Source organism: Crinia signifera, chromosome 6 (genome assembly GCF_055691185.1).
Source record: "Crinia signifera chromosome 6, ASM5569118v1, whole genome shotgun sequence".
In the NCBI taxonomy this organism is placed as follows: domain Eukaryota; kingdom Metazoa; phylum Chordata; class Amphibia; order Anura; family Myobatrachidae; genus Crinia; species Crinia signifera.
In genome coordinates this window covers 29,059,088-29,083,122 of record NC_139222.1, presented here as the reverse complement: position 1 = coordinate 29,083,122, position 24,035 = coordinate 29,059,088, and the positions used below count along the sequence as shown (strand labels likewise).

At 45.6% G+C, this 24,035-nt stretch overlaps 1 protein-coding gene across 1 annotated transcript in view; it reads left to right on the top strand.

Moving 5' to 3' along the window:
- LOC146010224 (uncharacterized) overlaps positions 1-24,035 on the top strand; it is a 230,321-nt gene that overhangs the window by 203,965 nt on the left and 2,321 nt on the right. The gene's annotated exons all lie outside the window — the stretch shown is intronic.

Below are 24,035 nucleotides of genomic sequence, written 5' to 3'. Positions count from 1 at the left end.
GAGAAGACACTGACTAAGGGCCACCATCCTGTACTCCTGTGCTGCCACACTGGACCCTCACCCACTGGCAGAAGCTGCACAGTATCTCCCACCCTCCTCTTTAGTCCCCCTTATGCCCACACACCCCTATCACTACCCAGCCTCCTGTTTTCCTGTGTCGTGACCTCCGCCAGTGGGGAGCCGCTGACTCAGAAACACCCTACTATACTATTGCACACACACACCTAAACAACATGCACACACGGGTGTGGTATGGGACTCCGACAGTCATTATCCCGACGTCGGGATCCCGACTGCCCGTAGTCAGACAGCATGGCGAGCGCAAAAAAGCCCCTTGCGGGCTCGCTGCGCTCGCCACGCTGCGCTCGCCACGCTGCAGGCACGGTGGCTCGCTATGCGAGCCACCTATTCTATTCTCCCTCTATGGGGGTCGTGGACCCCCACGAGGGAAAATAGCGGGTGTCCGTCGGGCACCCGGCTGTCGGCATTTTGACAGTTGGGATCCCGACGTCGGGTAAATGACTGTCGGGATCCCGACTGTCGGGAACCCGTCCGGCACCCGCACACACAGCCCCCCCCCCCACACCCACAAATGTCACTGTACCATCCACACTATCAATGTACATCTTACTCTGTAAACGCTTTTTAATTAAACAAAACTATACACACCTCCTTCCACATCATATGCTCTCTATTTAACACATTTCACCTATAACTCAAGTTGCAATACAGGCATCTTACATACAATTCTAACCATCTTTCTCATATGCAAATGTTCACAAATTAAGGGGGCGCAGCCCCTTACGACGGTGTGAAGAGCGCCCGTAGGGCGCAATGAATCACCTAGTATCTATAGTAATAATACAGGGACGTGACTGGGGAGGGGATCTGGGAGCGTCACTGTGACATCACTTATATCTATAGCAATAATACAGGGACATGGCTGGGGAGGTGAGGGGATCTGGGACCGTCGCTGTGACATCACTTATATCTATAGTAATAATACAGGGACATGACTGGGGAGGTGAGGGGATCTGGGAGTGTCACTGTGACATCACTTATATCTATAGCAATAATACAGGGACGTGACGGGAGGTGAGGGGATCTGGGAGCGTCACTGTGACATCACTTATACCTACAGTAATAATACAGGGACGTGACTGGGGAGGTGAGGGGATCTGGGAGCGTCACTGTGACATCACTTATATCTACAGTAATAATACAGGGACGTGACTGGTGAGATGAGGGGATCTGGGAGCGTCACTGTGACGTCACATATATATATATATATAGTAATAATACAGGGAGGTGAGGGGATCTGGGAGCGTCACTGTGACATCACATATATCTATAGCAATAATACAGGGACATGACTGGGGAGGTGAGGGGAACTGGGAGTGTCACTGTGACATTACTTATATCTATAGTAATAATACAGGGAAGTGACTGGGGAGGTGAGGGGATCTGGGAGTGTCACTGTGACATCACTTATATCCATAGTAATAATACAGGGAAGTGACTGGGGAGGTGAGGGGATCTGGGAGTGTCACTGTGACATCACTTATATCTATAGCAATAATACAGGGACATGACTGGGGAGGTGAGGGGATCTGGGAGCGTCACTGTGATATCACTTATATCTATAGCAATAATACAGGGACTTGACTGGGGAGGTGAGGGGATGTGGGAGTGTCACTATGACATCACTTATATCTATAGCAATAATACAGGGACATGACTGGGGAGGTGAGGGGAACTGGGAGTGTCACTGTGATATCACTTATATCTATAGTAATAATACAGGGACGTGACTGGGGAGGTGAGGGGATCTGGGAGCGTCACTGTGACATCACTTATATCTATAGTAATAATACAGGGACGGGACTGGGGAGGTGAGTGGATCTGGGAGCATCACTGTGACATCACTTACATCTATAGTAATAATACAGGGAAGTGACTGGGGAGGTGAGGGGATCTGGGAATGTCACTTTGACATCACTTATATCTATAGCAATAATACAGGGACATGACTGGGGAGGTGAGGGGAACTGGGAGTGTCACTGTGATATCACTTATATCTATAGTAATAATACAGGGACGTGACTGGGGAGGTGAGGGGATCTGGGAGCGTCACTGTGACATCACTTATATCTATAGTAATAATACAGGGACGGGACTGGGGAGGTGAGTGGATCTGGGAGCATCACTGTGACATCACTTACATCTATAGTAATAATACAGGGAAGTGACTGGGGAGGTGAGGGGATCTAGGAATGTCACTTTGACATCACTTATATCTATAGCAATAATACAGGGACATGACTGGGGAGGTGAGGGGAACTGGGAGTGTCACTGTGACATTACTTATATCTATAGTAATAATACAGGGAAGTGACTGGGGAGGTGAGGGGATCTGGGAGTGTCACTGTGACATCACTTATATCCATAGTAATAATACAGGGAAGTGACTGGGGAGGTGAGGGGATCTGGGAGTGTCACTGTGACATCACTTATATCTATAGCAATAATACAGGGACATGACTGGGGAGGTGAGGGGATCTGGGAGCGTCACTGTGATATCACTTATATCTATAGCAATAATACAGGGACTTGACTGGGGAGGTGAGGGGATGTGGGAGTGTCACTATGACATTACTTATATCTATAGCAATAATACAGGGACATGACTGGGGAGGTGAGGGGAACTGGGAGTGTCACTGTGATATCACTTATATCTATAGTAATAATACAGGGACGTGACTGGGGAGGTGAGGGGATCTGGGAGCGTCACTGTGACATCACTTATATCTATAGTAATAATACAGGGACGGGACTGGGGAGGTGAGTGGATCTGGGAGCATCACTGTGACATCACTTACATCTATAGTAATAATACAGGGAAGTGACTGGGGAGGTGAGGGGATCTGGGAATGTCACTTTGACATCACTTATATCTATAGCAATAATACAGGGACATGACTGGGGAGGTGAGGGGAACTGGGAGTGTCACTGTGATATCACTTATATCTATAGTAATAATACAGGGACGTGACTGGGGAGGTGAGGGGATCTGGGAGCGTCACTGTGACATCACTTATATCTATAGTAATAATACAGGGACGGGACTGGGGAGGTGAGTGGATCTGGGAGCATCACTGTGACATCACTTACATCTATAGTAATAATACAGGGAAGTGACTGGGGAGGTGAGGGGATCTAGGAATGTCACTTTGACATCACTTATATCTATAGCAATAATACAGGGACATGACTGGGGAGGTGAGGGGATCTGGGAGTGTCACTGTGATATCACGTATATCTATAGTAATAATACAGGGACGTGACTGGGGAGGTGAGGGGATCTGGGAGTGTCACTGTGACATCACTTACATCTATAGTAATAATACAGGGACATGACTGGGGAGGTGAGGGGATCTGGGAGCGTCACTGTGACATCACGTATATCTATAGTAATAATACAGGGACGTGACTGGGGAGGTGAGGGGATCTGGGAGTGTCACTGTGACATCACCTATATCTGGGGTAGCCAACCCTAGTCCTCGAGAGCTACCAACAGTGCCTGTTTTGCAGGTTTCCTCACAGAATCACAAGTGAGCTAATTAGCTCCATCTGTGTATCTTCTAAAATGTGTCAGTGATTAATGAGTGCAGCAGCTAGGTTGTCTGGAAAATGTGAACTGTTGGTAGCTCTCGAGGGCTAGAGTTGGCTACCACTGACCTATATCTATAGTAATAATACAGGGACGTGACTGGGGAGGTGAGGGGATCTGGGAGTGTCACTGTGACATCACGTATATCTATAGTAATAATACAGGGACATGACTGGGGAGGTGAGGGGAACTGGGAGTGTCACTGTGATATCACTTATATCTATAGTAATAATACAGGGACGTGACTGGGGAGGTGAGGGGATCTGGGAGCGTCACTGTGACATCACTTATATCTATAGTAATAATACAGGGACGGGACTGGGGAGGTGAGTGGATCTGGGAGCATCACTGTGACATCACTTACATCTATAGTAATAATACAGGGAAGTGACTGGGGAGGTGAGGGGATCTGGGAATGTCACTTTGACATCACTTATATCTATAGCAATAATACAGGGACATGACTGGGGAGGTGAGGGGAACTGGGAGTGTCACTGTGATATCACTTATATCTATAGTAATAATACAGGGACGTGACTGGGGAGGTGAGTGGATCTGGGAGCATCACTGTGACATCACTTACATCTATAGTAATAATACAGGGAGGTGAGGGGATCTGGGAATGTCACTTTGACATCACTTATATCTATAGCAATAATACAGGGACATGACTGGGGAGGTGAGGGGAACTGGGAATGTCACTGTGATATCACTTATATCTATAGTAATACAGGGACGTGACTGGGGAGGTGAGGGGATCTGGGAGCGTCACTGTGACATCACTTATATCTATAGTAATAATACAGGGAAGTGACTGGGGAGGTGAGGGGATCTAGGAATGTCACTTTGACATCACTTATATCTATAGCAATAATACAGGGACATGACTGGGGAGGTGAGGGGATCTGGGAGTGTCACTGTGATATCACTTATATCTATAGTAATAATACAGGGATGTGACTGGGGAGGTGAGGGGGTCTGGGAGAGTCACTGTGACATCACGTATATCTATAGTAATAATACAGGGACGTGACTGGGGAGGTGAGGGGATCTGGGAGTGTCACTGTGACATCACTTACATCTATAGTAATAATACAGGGACGTGACTGGGGAGGTGAGGGGATCTGGGAGCGTCACTGTGACATCACGTATATCTATAGTAATAATACAGGGACGTGACTGGGGAGGTGAGGGGATCTGGGAGTGTCACTGTGACATCACGTATATCTATAGTAATAATACAGGGACATGACTGGGGAGGTGAGGGGATCTGGGAGTGTCACTGTGACATCACGTACTGTATATCTATAGCAATAATACAGAGAGGTGACTGGGGAGGTGAGGGGATCTGGGAGTGTCACTGTGACATCACTTATATCTATAGCAATAATACAGGGATGTGACTGGGGAGGTGAGGGGATCTGGGAGTGTCACTGCGACATCACTTATATTTATAGTAATACAGGGACGGGACTGGGGAGGTGAGGGGATCTGGGAGTGTCACTGTGACATCACGTATATCTATAGTAATAATACAGAGAGGTGACTGGGGAGGTGAGGGGATGTGGGAGCGTCACTGTGATATCACATATCTATAGTAATAATACAAGGACATGACTGGGGAGGTGAGGATATCTGAGAGTGTCAATGGATATCTATTCCAGGTTGAACTAGATGGACGCAAGTCTTTTTTCAGCCTTACCTACTATGTAACTATGTAACTATATATCACTGTTATGTTAATACTACAGTGACCTGATTGGTGGATCTTGGGAATTACATCTCATAGCACTAATAGAGGGTGATGACTGGGAGTTTATTATTTATTTTTTTATTTACAGTTTCTTATATAGCGCAGCAGATTCCTTTGCGCTTTACAATTTTAGACAGTGTTAAAACGAACTGGGTAACAACAGACACACTTGGAGGTAGGAGAGCCCTGCTGCAAGCTTACAATCTATAGGGACATAGGAGGGAAACACAAGGACAGGCCCCAGTAATAGCATAGCAGTCCCACCAAGTTGCAAGTCCAGAAGGGAAGCTAAATACATAAGTGCCTCAGACGGTTATGCGTATGGTACTTAAATATTATGTCTTGCCTGAAGAGGTGAGTTTTCAGGGAACACTTGAAAGTTTGGAGGCTAGTGGAGAGTCTTATTGTGCATGGAAGGGAATTCCATAGGATGGGAGCAGCCCGATGAAAGTCCTGTAATAGTGAATGGGAGCTAGTGATCCGTGCAGGAGAGAGACGCAGATCTTGTGTAGAGCGCAGTGGCCGAGATGGGAGATATTTTGTGAAGTAAAGAGATATATGGTGCAGTATGGTTAATAGCTTTATATGCGAGTAGAAGTGTTTTATATTTTAAACGGTAAGGTATGGGCAAAGTATGCGAGTGCATGCAGTAATAGTATATTTTCCAATATACAGGGTTACAAAGTAGTGAAGAAGACATCCAGTGACCATGAGACACCCAGTTGCCATCCATGTGTGTCAGGAGAACTGAGCAGGACCCAGAGCCCCATCACAGTGCCTCCACCTCACTCACTGATACATGGGAGAGACAAGGAGCAGAAGATCCTGGAACTCACCAATAAGATCATCCAGCTGCTGACCGGAGAGGTGACTGCTGGGAATGGGACATTATACAGAAACACCGGGGGATGTGACTGGAGAGGGGACTGCTGGGAATGGGGCATTATACAGTAACACCAGGGGATGTGACCGGAGAGGTGACTGCTGGGAATGGGGCATTATACAGAAACACCCAGGGATGTGACTGGAGAGGGGACTGCTGGGAATGGGGCATTATACAGTAACACCAGGGGATGTGACCGGAGAGGTGACTGCTGGGAATGGGACATTATACAGTAACACTGGGGGATGTGACTGGAGAGGTGACTGCTGGGAATGGGGCATTATACAGTAGGTGGATGTGGCCGGAGAGGTGACTGCTGGGAATGGGACATTATACAGTAACACTGGGGATGTGACTGCTGGGAATGGGACATTATACAGTAACACCGGGGGATGTGACCGGAGAGGTGACTGCTGGGAATGGGACATTATACAGTAACCCCGGGGGATGTGACTGGAGAGGTGACTGCTGGGAATAGGACATTATACAGTAACACCGGGGGATGTGACCGGAGAGGTGACTGCTGGGAATGGGGCATTATACAGTAATACCGAGGGATGTGACCGGAGAGGTGACTGCTGGGAATGGGACATTAAACAGTAACACCGAGGGATGCGACCAGAGAGGTGATTGTGTCGGGTTTCTATAAGGTGTCAGGATGTCACTGTCTATTTCTCTGCGCAGGATGGGAAGTATATAGAGGAACACAAGGGTCTGTGCAGGGATGTTATGATGGAGAATCACTGGCCCCTCACATCACTGGGTATGAGGAGAGTTTGTTTTATTGTACAGGGGTGAGCAGATATGGGGCCCCCCTATATACACGTATCATCTGCTAATCCACATGTACAATATAAAGGGATTTTTGTAAGAACTTACCGTTCGAATCCCTTTCTCTGATATGGTCCTGGTGACACAGCTTCACATTGGGATGTAGGAGGGTCCACAGGAGCCAGGCACCTATCCTAAAGCTTTTGGAGGGTAGGCTCCTCCCCTACTGCATCCCAGACTCCTCAGTTAAATCTTTCAAAGCCACTGGAATACATTAACTCAGTACAACGCCTGCACATATTATATGCACAATTTTAAATTTAACTTTTCAACCAATTATAACATGAAGCATCATGAACACTGGCATACTTACTGAGCGTAAGGGAGGGATCGCTGTGTCACCTGGACCATATCAGAGAAAGGGATTTGAACGGTAAGTTCTTACAAAAATCCCTTTTTCTCTTTCAATGGTCCTGGTGACACAGCTTCACATTGGGACGTTCCAGAGCCGGTCCTTTGGGTGGGTACGCTCAGGTCTGCAGTTCTCATCACTGCTCGCCCGAATGATGCGTCCTCCGACGCGAACTCATGGAACCTATCGAATTTGGCAAAAGTATGAACAGATGACCAAGTGGCGGCCCTGCAAACCTGCTCAGCTGTTGCCCCATGTCGAACCGCCCAAGAGGTGGCGACTGATCTGGTGGTATGCGCATTAATCCTGGCTGTCACAGGCCTACCAACTTTAGTATATGCAAAAGCAATCACAGAACGCAACCGCCTAGCAATGGTCTGCTTAGAAGCAGGCCAACCCTTATTATGTACATCATACAAAATTAGCAAAGTATTAGTCTTCCTGACACTTCCCTCTGTCCACATAAATGCGCAAGGCGCGCACAACATCCAAATTCCTCAATTTGCCCCTTTTCCTTGAACCCTCTGGGGTTGAAACATAGGCAGAACTATCTCCTGTTTTTTTTTTTTTTAATTCAGTTTTCTTTATTTGAGTTTTACATTTAAAAGACATGACATAACATTGCTTTTTACATACATGCATACATCTAATTACAATAAACACAAGCCACCCCCCACCCCTCCAGAGTACCCCCCCCCCCACACACAATAAAGTAGAGAAAGGTTTTTTTTTTTGTTGTTTTTTTTCTATCGGGTCTGTTTAGGTCATTTAGTCTATTCAATTTTGCTTGTACCTTATTATATATTGCCTTATTTTGTTTGTTGTATAGTGCCCATATTTTGGACTGTAGTCGGTTGATGATATCCATGCCTTTTTTTTTTTTTTAGAATACTGTTCATGCATTTAAATTTACATCTTTTATGTTGCTAGATATTTTGTGCAAAAAGTTCAAGTTTTAGTAATACGAGAGAAAAAACAAATAAATAAACTTTCTCTTTGTAGCACTCTTGTGATTATACGTTGTGTTTTACATTGTATATATATATTGTGTCGTTTGTGTTTTATAGTGATCTGGGATAGACGTATTGCACTCTATGCTAAGCAAGCCTATTCCTGTATTTTTAAAAATATTTGCGGTGGAGTGTTATCTCCTACTCACGTTCTTGCCCTTATCCCATTTATCGTGAAAAAGCTTTATTTTATTTATTTATTTATTTATTTTTTTTATCATTTTTTCCTTTTTTTTTTTTTTGTTCTGTTTATTCTTCCCCTTGCCTCTCCTATCTTTGTGTAGTGTATTCTACAAATTGAGGAATTCTATTTATAGTCTTGTGATGATTGTGAATTATGTGTTCTGTAAGTGGTGTGAGTGGTTCTCTCTGATTTTTGTGAAGTGTGTTATGTACGTATTATAGTATTTGTGACTTAAAAAACGCACAAAATATGCATGCTTCCCTCTTTACCGACCATGACTAATCCTGCGCCTTTAGCGAAGTTTACACTGGGTTTGTTATCTCATCTTGTTCATCTTCCTGCCATAGCAAATAGTGATCTCGCCATCTATCCCACTTGTCATGAATTTTTTTTTTAGAGTTTCTTGCATAGAACATATGCTTTTCGTGCTTCATGGTTTCACTAACCAATGCTCTCCACCCTGCCAGTGCTGGACTTTTAGTTGAAAACCACATGCGAGCTATCATCACTTTCGCCATTGTGATCAGACTAATAACATAGGAATAGAGCATTGGTGAGTGATCCCCCCCCATTTCTAGACCAGCAGTCAAGTTCTGGGATTCAGTTGAGTTGTGGCAGGAGTTGTTATCCTAATATCTTTCCAGACCTTTTCCCAGAATGAATATACTCTTGGGCAGACCCAAATCATATGTAGGAAATCGGCCTCTGATGCCCTACATCTCGGGCAGCTATCATCCTCTCTTATTCCAGCCTTATACATCCCCAGTGGAGTGCGATAGGTTCTATGGAGTGAGAAGTAGTGTATTTGTTGATATCTAACAGAAGAGGTTGCGTGTTTAATAGATCCCAATATGGCTTCCCAATCCTCCAACAATATTGGGCCCAAGTCCATCTCCCATTTGATTTTTAATTTCTCCATTGGGGGTAAATGTTGACATATACTCAGGGTGTTGTATAGGCTGGATACCCAGCCTCTATTACCCAAATTTTGGAGCATTTTTTTTATCGGGGATTCAGATATTTCTATCCTGAGCCCCCCAAATTGGGCCTGGATTGCATGCCTCAATTGCAGGTATCTAAAAAAATATTCATTTGGGAGATTAAATTCTACTTGCAATTGTCCAAAGGTTTTAAGCAATCCATTGGTATATATTTGACTAATAACTATGATGTCGTTTTGGTACCATACATTGTTGGAGGATAATTTTTCTAATTCTGCAAATTTTCTATTGAACCACAGTGGTGAATCCTTATCTGTCCCTGACCATTTCCCTGCAGAATGAAGAGACCTCCATATTAGGACCGCCTGACGAAGAATAGGGGGCAGTTTATATGTAGAAATTCCTGACAGGAGCAGAGCCAATGGGGAAGCCCATTGGCCAACCTGTTCTCTTATATATGCATATAGTAATAAATCCTTTGAGTTTTTTACCCATCCGACAAGATGTGCCGCCTGAGCCGCCATATAATAGTTTCTTAAATTTGGAAGAGCCAAACCTCCCTGATTTTTCGATTTGTATAAAGTTTTAATTGCTATACGTGGTGACTTATCATTCCATATAAAGGAAACCACTAATTTTTCTATTGCACTGAACACCTTTTTTGGTATATATATGGGTGAGTTCTGCCAGATGTATAGATATTTTGGCTGTATTATCATTTTAAATAAGTTTATTCGCCCAGTAAGTGTCATGGGTAGCTTTTTCCATGTATGCATATGGTCTTTAAATCCGTCTGTTACTGGGTGGATATTGAGGTCCACATAGCTCTTTGGGCACGAAGTAATCCATATACCTAAGTATTTGATTTTTGTGGTCCACTTCAATACGGATACAGCCTGCTGATCTTCAGGTATGTGGCCTGAGATTGGTAATATATTTGATTTATCCCAGTTAATACGTAAACCGGATAAATCCCCGAATTTATTTACCACATCCAGAGTTTGTTGTAGGGATTTCCCAGCATCTTGCAGAAAAAGCAGCATATCATCTGCATATAGGGCTATAACTTCCTCTACCTCCCCGATTTTAATCCCCCTTATTTCTGGGTCTGTCCGTATTAAACATGCAAGTGGTTCTATAACTAGTGAGAATAGTGCTGGGGATAAGGGACAACCCTGGCGAGTGCCCCGTTTTAATTTAAATTAATTTGAGATATACCCATTTACCGAGACTCTTGCCACTGGGGATGCATATAGCATCTGAATCCACTTGACAAATTGGGGTCCAAATGCCAATTTTCGTAACACAGCCCACATAAAATTCCAATCCACTGTGTCGAAAGCCTTGGCTGCGTCCAAGGACACAACCAGGGCTTCCGACTTTAAACTCTGGCCTCTCTGTAGGTGAAAGTATAAACGTCGCAGGTTCTGAGCTGTGGCTCTCTCTGGCATAAACCCTGCCTGGTCTGGGTGTACTACGGAGGTTATTACTTTATTAAGCCGTGTGGCTAGGATTCTCGCCAATATTTTTACGTCGGTATTTAACAACGAGATTGGCCTATATGATTCAGGGAGTAGAGGATCCTTATCTTTTTTTATTATCAATATAATCAGTGCCTCTGACATAGTAGCCGGGAGTGAGCCCCATTCCAATAATGAGTTAAACAACTCTGTAAGGTAGGCAACAAAAAAGTCTGCAAACTTTTTATAGACTTCAGCAGGAATACCGTCCCTTCCCGGCGCTTTAGAAGCCGGAAGAGATGATATAGCCTGGCCTACCTCCACCCTAGTGAATGTGGCTTCTAGCAGATTTGAATCTGCCTGAGAGAGGGATGGCATATCTATTGGACTTAGGTACTCCTCTATCTGTTTTTGATTTTTTATACACCCCGAATCATATAGGTCAGAGTAATACCCCGAGAAAACCTCCACCATTTCTCCGGCCGTATAGCATATTTTCCCTTGGGGATTTTTGATACTGGATATTGCATTATTACCGTTTTCGCCTTTGGCCAAATATGCCAGATAGCTACCCCCCACTTCTGTCTGATAGTAATGCCTATGCCTGGAGAACTGCATCTGTCTTTTTGTCTTGTCATACAAGTATTCCACCCACTCCTGTTTTGCTTCCATTAGCTGTATTCTGACACTACCATTCCCAGAGCTAATATATTCCCTTTCAAGCAACTGGTATTTATTTGCCAAATTGTCTTCCTCTATCTTTCCCTTTCTTTTTATCTCTGTGATCTTTTTTATGAATGTCCCCTGCATCACTGCTTTTAGGGCATCATGTTTAATATCGATGTTAGAATATTGCCTATTATCCAAGACATATCCCTCCCAATCCCGAGTCCATCTGCTCCAACCAAAAGGGGTTTAGTTTCCAGGCCACTTCTCCACGATCCAACGTTAGATCGATAGTTAACAGGATGGGAGAATGGTCTGAGATCCCCCGAGCTAGGTATTTTACATCAGTAATTGCGGGAGCTAGTATAGGGGATATCAAGGCAAGGTCTATTCTTGAGTAGGTGTTGTGTGAGGGTGAGTAGCATGAGAACTGTAACAACTCTTGATTCCTCTGCCTCCAGATGTCTATTAAACCCAATTCCGCTATTATTTTAGAAAAGGGAGTGGGGGCACCTTTATTCAAGGTAGACATTTTTACGCCACACTCTTTCCATCTATCTAAGTTTTTACACATTACATTATTAAAGTCCCCCATGCAGAGTATAGGAATTTCAGGATAGTCTGCTATGAATTTTAATAATTCATGGAGGACCTCATTGTTGTAAGGCGGTGGTATATAGATGGCTATTATATAGAGAGGTTTATAATTTACTACTGCTTTAAGAAATACAAATCTTCCTTTTGTGTCTAACAAGCTCTTATCGACACGGAAATTCATTTTTTTTTACCAGCACTGTTACACCTCTGGCATTCTGGGAGAAGGTTGAATGAAACGCGGATCCGATCCAAGGCTTTTTTAATGCCTTGATCTTATCTCCATATAAGTGTGTTTCAGATAGACAGATTATATCTGCCGAGTATTTACGAATCTGAGACATCACAAGGGATCTTTTGATGTTATTATTTAGACCTCTGACATTCCAGCTCATAATATTCAATCCCAGTGCTCGTTTAGTCATAATGTATATTAATATATATTTTTTGATTCATAGTATTAATGAGCACAACTGACTTCACTCTGCGCTCTACGAGTATTGCATTAAGATACGTAACAGTTTGAGTTTCAAGCTTTTTCTCTCTGACCTTAAACATCCATATTGAAAAGACTATTAACAATAAGAAATAATAATAATAAAGACATACATTTATAGACCCCAACCCAGACATCTTCCCTAGTATCGTCCCTGGTACCCTCCCTAGCCCGCCCTGGATAACCTCACCCCGAGGAATACCTAACTCCCTAGATAAAATAAACTACCTAACTTAACCCTTTTGGGAGATGCAGGAAATAATTTCCTACCTCTATCTGTAGTTTATGGTTACTCCCCCTTAGCTTAGTCGTTACCCTGGTGAAGGGACAAACAAAAAAAAAAAAAAAAAAAAAATAATAACAGTATATATCTCTCACTTCCTTGACTAGAAAATCCACCACATCGCCTGGAACCCCAGCTTTATCTATCATATTCTCCACCTTCTTAAATAGTATATCCCCATAGAGGAGAGATTAGGTACAGGAATACACATAGTATATGCCAACCAGAATCTCTATTCTCCTACTTTAGCTACTGGTGCCTCAGAAAGGGATGGACCCAAAAAGAGGAGGGAGAGAAGAAATTAATAAATAACTAAATAAATAAACCACCAATGCTGCAATATGTATCATAGCTAGAGAATCTACCTCATCACGTAGACCTACAGTTTTATCTAACATAGTCAGCATCGTCTTAAATGAGGGAAAAAAAAAAAAACCCATATAGGGAAACACCAAGAAAAATAATAAAAAATAGATACAGTAACAGTGTATATCTCTCACTTCCTTGGCTAGGAAATCCACCACATCGCCTGGATCCCCAGCTTTATCTATCATATTCTCCACCTTCTTAAATATTATATCCCCAAAGAGGAGAAATTAGGTACAAGAATACACATAGTATATGCCAACCAGAATCTCTATTCTCCTACTTTAGCTACTAATGCCTCAAAAAGGGATGGACCCAAAGAGAAGAGGGAGGGAGAAAAAGAATAAATAACTAGATAAATAAACCACCAATGCTGCAATATGCATCATAGCTAGAGAATCTACCTCATCACGTAGACCTACAGTTTTATCTAACATAGTCAGCATCATCTTAAATAAAAAAAAAAAGATAAATTGCAAGTACATAAAAATAAATTAACAACCCGAATGCCCGTAGTGTTGTGCCAGCAAGTATCTATGAGGGTTACGCATATATATATAGAGAACACATAGACATTATTTCCCACATATAGACATAAGTTGTTATGGAGAGTCTACTTCATCACATAGATTCTCCTACTTTATCTCCTGGCACCCAAAAAAAAAAAAAAACATTTAATTTTTTATGTATAAACCCCCAAACTTCACATAGTGCGGAGACGCTCCTCCACCCATTTTTCTGCTTCTGCGGCATTGTTAAAAAAATGGGTTGAGTCCTCATAGACAACTCTCAGTCTCGCTGGGAACTGCATTGAATACTGTATATGTTTGTCTCTCAATTTGCGTTTGACCTGTGAAAAGCTGGCCCGGCTTTTCTGTACCTCAATGGCAAAGTCGGGATACAGAGAGACTGCATGATTATCATACAGAAGTGCACCCTTTACTCGGGCCAAACGTAGCACAGTGTCCCTGTCTTTGAAATGCAGGAAGCAAACTATTAATGTTCTTGCGGGGGCTCCGGGCTTAGGTGCTCCCCCCGGTATTCTGTGTGCCCGTTCAACAGCAAATTGTTGAGAGAATACTTCCTTAGTGAATAGTTGTGTCATCCAACTTTCAACAAATTTTCCTGGATCGGTGCCCTCGGTTCTCTCTGGAAGGCCTACTATTCGTATATTGTTTCGCCTCAGTCTGCCCTCCATATCTGAGAGCTTAGACTGAACTGTTGCCACTTGGGTTGATAAGTCCTCCACTTTTCTTTTTAACGGGGAGGAGTCATCCTCCAGCTGCGATATACGGTTCTCTGTTTCTGTTACCCTCTCACGCATTTTCTGCAAATCTTGTCGGAGCACGGACACATCTGACTGTACTTGGCCAATTTTTTCCGTGACCCTGTGCTCTGATTCAGATATTGCTTGTATTATTTGCTGTGTAGAATGGACTGGCTCGTTAATGGAGTTGTCTATTTCCGTATGTGGGGCTGGTGAACTTGGAACACTTTGTGTGTTGGATCTGGACGACTGAGCGTTTCGTGAGTACTTTTCTAGCTTAGCAGCTGCCGCCGCAGCAGTACCAGTCTTCCCCATATTTCAGTTCGAGCAGGGTGGGATAGGTAGGGAAAACAGTTACGTGCATAAGATTAATACGGACCAATGATTTTCCCTTTCTCTTGTATCCCAGTAAGAGAGTGACCAGCTTCAGAATAGGCACCTGTCTGCGTCAGTATGTCACAGAATTAAGGGGGCCTTGCAGTGTATACTTAGTCCACAACTATTATCCTCCACGGCTACCCCTTTAAATTCACAGCGAGGAGTAAATGGTGAAGCAGGAAAAAAAATATGATAGCTAAAAAAAAAAATATATATATATATATATATATATATATATATATATATATATATATATATATATATATATATATATATAGTACCTTTAGTGGTGTGCCCACCGCACAGAGCTCTGCCCCCAACTCCTGGTATACTCCACTGGTCCAGGAAGTACCAGTATCGGCCGGATTAGTTGGTTTACCACAACTTTGTTTTATGTGTCCACTTAGAAGAAGCGAGGGACCGCAAAGTAATAGTAGCACCTCTTTGTTATCCTGGCAGCTGCTGGTGTCTGTGCTTCCAGGCTGTCCTTTGGCAGATGCTTTACTGCAGCCAACACACCTGCTTTATCTTTGCCCCACAACTCCATGCACCTGTGCCGTAGTATAGGGCTCAATGAGCCCAGCAGTTGTGTCTTGGTGCCCAGTCCTCAACAATAATAGCCAGGGGCGTCTGGAGCCAACTTAACTCAGTGGTGTCCGATTCTCAGCGCCAGTGAGCCGGATTCTCTGTGCCGACTCTTTGCGCAGTCTCTCGATGTAAGCAGGGCAGCAGGGAGCCTGAGACCCGTTTCAGACGGGGGAGCGAGAGCAGGGTCCTGCGTGACTGCCTCTCGCCTATCCGCCTCTTGTCTGTGCCGCTGCCTGCCGCTCACGTCCCGGCTCTGTCTACACGCGCGCCCGCCGGAAGTCCAGCGCGTGTCCCTCCAGGCGGCCGTGCAGCAACTCGGCACAGAGAAACAGTTCCGTCGCGATCGTGAGGGACCTGCAGCCAGCGCCTCTCATTCAGAACAGACTCCACGCGCGTAAGGTACAGGAGCAAATAGCTTTTACCCGCACATTAACAATAATTATTGGGGTTTCTTTGGGTTTTCAGGATTTCTTGAGACTTCACCAGGGGGGATTATAGCATGATAGCGCGGATAAGCGGAGGGAGCTACAGCGTGCTGCTGCTACACCATACTACTCCAAGTCACGCCCCCCGCAGCAGTGGCAACTATCTCCTGATTTAGATGAAAAGCAGAGACTACTTTTGGTAAAAATTTGGGGTACTGTCCGAAAGACAGCCCTATCATCATGACATATAAGGGAGGGAGACTTGCAGGACAAAGCTCCCAACTCCGATACTCTTTTTGCTGACGCCACTGCCAACAGAAATACCAGTTTCCATGTAAGGAATTTAAGGTCAGCCGACCTCAACGGCTCAAAAGGCGCCTTCTGAAGACACTCCAGAACCAGAGATAAATCCCATGGCGCTACTGGTTGCTTGTAGGGAGATTTCAATCGAGAAACCCCCTGCAGGAAGGTCTGTACTTCCGGTATTAATGCAATCCTTCTTCGGAAAGAAATTGACAAGGCCGAGATCTGTACTTTGAGTGACTGAAGGCTTAACCCAGAGGAAAGGCCATCCTGTAAAAAACTCCAACAATTTAGCCATTTTAAATCGTGATGTGTGTGTGACTTTTGTCTTTCACACCATCGAATATAGGTCTTCCAGACCCTATAATAATTTACAGAAGACACTGACTTTCTGGCTTTAATCATTGTGTTAACCACCGCCTCTGAGAATCCTATATTCCTCAAAATGGCGGTTTTAACAGCCAGGCCGTCAAAATTTATCGAGCTGAATCCAGATGATTGAACGGTCCTTGTTTTAGAAGGTCTGACCTCAGAGGTAGACGCCACGAGTCCACAGACAATCTCTGAAGCCTCGAGTACCAGGACCTCCTTGGCCAATCTGGAGCCACTAAAATTACTGGAATTGTCTGGGCCTGTATCTTTTTCAACACTCTTGCCAGCATTGGAACTGGCGGAAAAACATAAAGAAGATTCCCCTCCCAGGGGATAGTCATGGCATCCACTGCTTCTGCCAGTGGATCCCTCGTCCTGGCATAAAACATGGGTACCTGATGGTTGAACCTGGATGCCATCAGGTCCCCATCCGGGGTTCCCCACCTCAGTGTAATCTGGTGGAATACTTGTGGGTTCAGGCTCCATTCCCCTTCCATCAGCTCCTCCCTGCTCAGGAAGTCGGCCTCTATATTCTCCACTCCTGGTATGAATATTGCTGATAATGCTGGAACATTCTGTTCCGCCCACAAGAAGATTCGGAACACCTCCCACATAGCCAGCTTGCTGCGTATGCCTCCCTGGTGATTCAGATATGCCACAGCTGTGGCGTTGTCGGTCTGAATCCCTAAAGGGAGCCCTTGTAATCTTTCTCCCGCCAGAGAAAACATCTTCCACAGAGCCCTCAGTTCCACGATGTTAATCGGTAAGGCAGACTCCTCTGAAGTCCACAAGCCTTGCAGACGCAGGTCCCAGACTACTGCCCCCCAGCCTCTGAGACTGGCGTCGGTAGTGACTACCAGCCAGCTTCAGGACTGCAGGGACCGACCCCACTGAAGGGAATCCACCTCCGTCCACCATTTCAGGAAGGATCGAGTTTCTGAAGACAACACTATTTGTTCTGACATCTTGGTCTATATTCCCTGACCAGTCTGTCAGAATGTTCCACTGGAACACTCGAGAGTGGAACCTGGCGAACTGTAACGTCTCGAAAGACGCCACCATCTTCCCCAGCAGTTTGAGGCACCTCCATACTGATGTGCTCTGAGACCCGAGGATCTCCTGTACCAAGGCAGCCAGATCCCTGGCCTTTGCCTCTGGTAGAACCACCCGATGCAACTGGGTATCCAGAACAACCCCCAAGAATTGGAGTCTCTGTGACGGCACCAACTGAGACTTTTGTAAATTTAAAAGCCAGCCGTGAATCTGCAAAAACCTGATGGCTTCTGCCAAGTGACTCTTCAACTTGTCTGCTGACTCCGCTTTGAACCGCAGGTCGTCCAAAAATGGAATCACTGTGATTTCCCTCAGTCGAAGCACAGCCGCCATTACTGACATTATTTTGGTGAATACCCTTGACGCTGTGGCCAGACCGAAGGGCAACGCCTGGAATTGCAAGAGTATGTCTCCTATTGCACACCTCAATAGAGCCTGATGTTCTGGGTGGATAGGAACATGCAAGTATGCGTCCTGGACATTCATGGACGCCAAAAATTCTCCCTGGTCCAGGCTTAGCAGCACAGACCGTAGAGACTCCATTTTGAAATGGTCTACCCACAAACGGATATTTAATGACTTTAAGTTTAGGATCAGCTGAAAGACCCGTCTGGTTTGGGCACCAAAAACAGAGTGGAATAAAAGCCTTTTTTCCACTCCGCTCTGGGGACCGGGACTACCACATCCTTCTCTAAAAGAGAATGAGCCGCTCCCAAGAGAGCCGTACGGAGCCGAGCCTCCTTTGGTAGTGGTGTAGGAATGAACCTTCTCGGCGGAAGACCTATGAAGGGAATCTTGTAACCCTGGGTTATAATTTCTAACACCCAAGAGTCCCGGGCTAACAGTGCCCATGCGTCTTTGAACAGTGACAGACGTCCCCCCACCTTGATAACCGCCGGGCAAAACCCCTGGCAGTCATGCGGAGGGTTTGTCCTCTCCTTTGATTTCTTATGAAAGGAACCAAATTTTGACTTTGGGGCCTTGCCCCTGGAGGACTGAGACTATCCCCTAAAAGACTGTCCTCGAAAGGACGCACCTCCTCTAGGGGAGGGCCGAAAGGACGGCCCGAAAGCAGAAAACCTTGATGTCTGCTTGGCTGCAGGGGTAGGCAGGAAAGTGCTTTTTTCCACCTGTGGCCTGTTTTAATAATCTCTTCCAGTTCTGATCCAAATAACAGCTTTCCTTTAAAAGCTATTGCCTCTAAGCCTTCTTAGACTCGTTATCTGCCTCCCAAGCTATAAGCCAGAGCACTCTCCTGGCATTGACGGACACTGAGGAAACTCTGGCAGCCATTTTGAGAGTTTCCTGCTCAGCCTCAATCAAATACTCTGCAGCAGCTTTAAGCTTCTCCGCAAGTAACAACACACAAGGAACAGTATGTCAAATAGTGCACAGGTCAATGACCCACCAATCATGGCCCTAGAGACCCAGGCTGAAGCAATCCGAGGGCGGAGTGTTTTGCCCACCCTTTTAACCATTGCCTTGCTTAAAAGCTGTGTCCCCCTGCACTGGTAGCACAGTGACTTTTGACAAGCATGCCACAGAAGTATCTACCACTGGAACTTTCTCCCAGAGGTCTGCATGATCCTCAGGCATGGGATACAGGCTTAAACATCTTTTAGGCATCTTAAGCCTTTTATCAGGGGTTTTCCAATAAATCTTGTAAACCCTCGTCTGCAGGGAGATATCAGTTTCTTTACGCTGTCTCTTAAAAACATCCTTTGCAGGAGTTTATCCTTCACAGACAAATTCAATGCCTGTTTAACAGCAGTAATCAAATCCTCCACCCCTGAGGCTGAGGACTCTTCAGAAACATCACCCTGATCCCAGGGTATGTCTGTGTACTCTCCTTCCTCATCAGCAGCTAACAATGGCACTGAATAAGACCTTTTAGGGGTCCCCACAGAATAACCATAAAACTTGTCCAACAAGTAATTAAACCTGCTGATTGCCTTAGCAGTATCCTGCATGACCTGTAATAGGTCAGGATCTGTCTGGGTCCGAGGCAAAGAGCTAGAGGACTGCTGAGAGAATGGCAATGGTCTAGGGGAAGTTACCAGCCATCACTCTGCCTATCCAGTAATGCACCAAAGCATTTTCAGACCTGCCCAGGGACTTAGCCCACGCAAGCTCCGATAGCACTACCCTCTGGGGTTCACTCCCCATGGGTTTCACAGCAGCGCAAGAAATACATAAGCCCCCCCTGTTATCTGCTCAGGGACAAATTTCAGTGTACAACCACTGCAAGCGCTCAATGCATTAAAGGCTCCCTCCCCCAAAACCACAGACTGTTGCTCAGACCTGATGTTCTCAAATAACACAGTCACAGCATTAAATGTACAGACATTATATACAGAACCAATATACTCAGTTCACTTAGCTTTCTGTAGTCTTCAGAATGGGGAAAGCGATGCCCAGGAAATCCAATCACTCTGTCAGGATCTGTAAGCCAGCTCAGCTCCGCTGCAAGCGTTCTGAATGGCGCCAAAACAGAGTGAGGGAAGGGACCAAGTCCCTGCTGCTGCGGGGTCTGTGACTTTTGGCGCCAACTACCCCCAGACAGCCGCTCCCATTGTAGGATCTCCTAGTTCCAGTATCTCCCCCTCAGCTGGGGACCACTCGGAACATGCCTGTAACACACTGCTGTCCTCTCATATAGGAGCTCAATGTGTAAGCTCCACAGAAAATGGCCGCCGCCATCACGGAGCGCCTGTCCCCCATGATCCCCACCTAGCGTGAAGCCGGTTTCAGAACGCTCCGGAGCCCAGGCAGCTTCTTAAAAGAAGCTGTAAGTGCTGCACAGGGAGGCCAGACAGCGTCTCCCCTGTGCACAGCGAGCTGACAGGACGCGCTTCTGTCAGCTCCTGCTGCGCTAGCAGTGTGAGGATTCACTAATGAGAATCCTCACACTGTGCCTACCTAGCTAGTGTAAAAGTTAATAAAATAATAAAAACTCTAACTAACTCTACTCCTTCGGCTGCTCCGGCAGCCCTTTAGAATAGCACCCACTCCAGTGGGCACCTAACACGAACTGAGGAGTCTGGGATGCAGTAGGGGAGGAGCCTACCCTCCAAAAGCTTTAGGATAGGTGCCTGGCTCCTGCGGACCCTCCTACATCCCAATGTGAAGCTGTGTCACCAGGACCATTGAAAGAGAAATTCAGTCACTGTGTGTCTCCTATAGATGGGCCCAGTAACAGAGATACCCCAGAGAGATGTCCCCGTCCTCTGTATTCCCAGGATAATCACATACATATAATGTCTTCAGTCACTGTGTCTCCTACAAATGAGCCCAGTAACAGAGATACCCCAGAGAGATGTCCCCGTCCTCTGTATTCCCAGGATAATCACATATATACCATGTCCTCAGTCACTGTGTGTCTTCTATAGATGGGCCCAGTAACAGAGATACCCCAGAGACATGTCCCCATCCTCTGTATTCCCAGGATAATCACATACATATAATGTCCTCAGTCACTGCGTGTCTCCTATAGATGGGCCCAGTAACAGAGATACCCCAGAGAGATGTCCCCGCCCTCTGTATTCCCAGGATAATCACATACATATAATGTCCTCAGTCACTGCGTGTCTCCTACAAATGGGCCCAGTAACAGAGATACCCCAGAGAGATGTCCCCATCCTCTGTATTCCCAGGATAATCACATATATACCATGTCCTCAGTCACTGTGTGTCTCCTACAAATGGGCCCAGTAACAGAGATACCCCAGAGAGATGTCCCCATCCTCTGTATTCCCAGGATAATCACATATATACCATGTCCTCAGTCACTGTGTGTCTCCTATAGATGGGCCCAGTAACAGAGATACCCCAGAGAGATGTCCCCGTCCTCTGTATTCCCAGCACTGTACAGAGGAGACTCACAGGACCCCACAAGAGGATCAGGTAGGTGGAAATTTAGGGTCTCCCCAATATACCAAAGTGACTGTCACTGTATGAATTGCAGTGGTTGGGTGTGTGTGTGTCCTATGCACAGATATTGTACTGTGTAATCTCCCTAGCATCAGACATTACTAATGAGATATTTTTTTGTAGGTTCAATGTGAAGATATTAAGGCAGAAGACACAGAGGAAGAAGAGACGTATGTGACGGATATGAAGATAAGAGAAGAGTCTTATGTGTCAGATAAGAAAGAAGATACAGAGACAGAAGACACACATATGAGGGGTGATCAGCAGTGTAAGAAGGAGGAAATCCCTACAGATATCAGCACAGGTGAGTAATAATCATTTACTGCATACAGTATTTTCCTTGTTCTATTAATACAGCTTTACAGCTATCTAAGAAATCAGGAGCCATCAGCCCCTATTGTACTCCTGGTCTCCCACTCACATCATGTCACTGTGTGTTACCAGCCCAGAGATCTGACCAGTCTCCTCCCCACACTCTCTGGTGTATCTCATACATCAGGAGCCATTAGCCCCTATTATACTAGTGCTCTCCCCTCACATCATGTCACTGTGTGTTACCAGCCCAGAGGTCTGACCAGTCTCCTCCCCACACTCTCTGGTGTATCTTCTACATCAGGAGCCATTAGCCCCTATTATACTCCTGCTCTCCCCTCACATCATGTTACTGTGTGTTACCAGCCCAGAGATCTGACCAGTCTCCTCCCCACACTCTCTGGTGTATCTCATACATCAGGAGCCATCAGCCCCTATTATACTCCTGCTCTCCCCTCACATCATGTCACTGTGTGTTACCAGCCCAGAGATCTGACCAGTCTCCTCCCCACACTCTCTGGTGTATCTGCTACATCAGGAGCCATCAGCCCCTATTATACTACTGCTCTCCCCTCACATCATGTCACTGTGTGTTACCAGCCCAGAGATCTGACCAGTCTCCTCCCCACACTCTCTGGTGTATCCCATACATCAGGAGCCATCAGCCCCTATTATACTCCTGCTCTCCCCTCACATCATGTCACTGTGTGTTACCAGCCCAGAGATCTGACCAGTCTCCTCCCCACACTCTCTGATGTATCTCCTACATCAGGAGCCATCAGCCCCTATTATACTCCTGCTCTCCCCTCACATCATGTCACTGTGTGTTACCAGCCCAGAGATCTGACCAGTCTCCTCCCCACACTCTCTGATGGAAAAGGAAAATCATGATAATCAGGCGCTAATACTTTATGTTCAAAATATAATAATCAAAATGAATGCTGTCTAACGAGATAATTATAAGACGACTTATGGCTATTGCAGCTCCCAATAGGTATTCTGTATAACTTAATTAGACAAAATAACAATTAAGAGAAGGAAGAGAGCAGGGGAGAGGGGGGGCAGATTGGGTGGAGGAGAGAGAGAAGGGGACTGGGAGAGAGCGAAAGGTAGGAATGGGTGGGAGCGGAAAGGGGAGGTGGCTGGGTGCAAGGTGATGTGGTAAGATGAGGTGCTGGGGGGTGAGAGGGGATGAGGGGGGGGAGGTGTGACGGACGGACGGGGGCACTGGTGGTGATGGGCCATGGATGGGAACGCCCATGTAAATTTGAGCGTGACGCAAGGTGCCAGGGGCGGGTAGCTAACTTCACATGGCGTCAGCTGCCCTGAACCCTGGAGATTTCAATAATCTCTCCAGCATTGGGCACATGCGAGTGGATCCGGGTGGGGTAGCGGCTATTCGTCAGGTCGGCACTTTGGGACTTGGTACCAGGTTATCCAGAATCAGGCCCATAGCACAATGCACCAATATATCGGTCATCGGCTCTGTTGCAGAGATCACATTGGTTACAGATTTATTGCTGGCACCCATTGGCTGAAGGACCAGCGATATATCGGCCAGTGTGTGCGCAGCATTAGACATGTTCAGTGTAAGTGATAAAACATCCATGAACATTTCCTTCTCAATGTAACCAATTCTGTCTGTTGTCATTCATCGGTTTCCTGTAGATGGGCGCACAAGCAGGAATACCTCGGAGGGAGATCTCATTGTGTCTCCAGGTTATATACTAGAAGATAAGAACATCAGACAAGACTCTCCAGAAGAAAAACCCATTATCCCCAATACACACCCAACATTTCACAGTGCAGATATTTCATCTGGTCCCTCTAGTCATGAGGAACCTTCTCCTGATCATTCAGACCTTACTACACCCAGTACAGGTCATATAGATACAATATCATCCGGTTCTATAAGTCA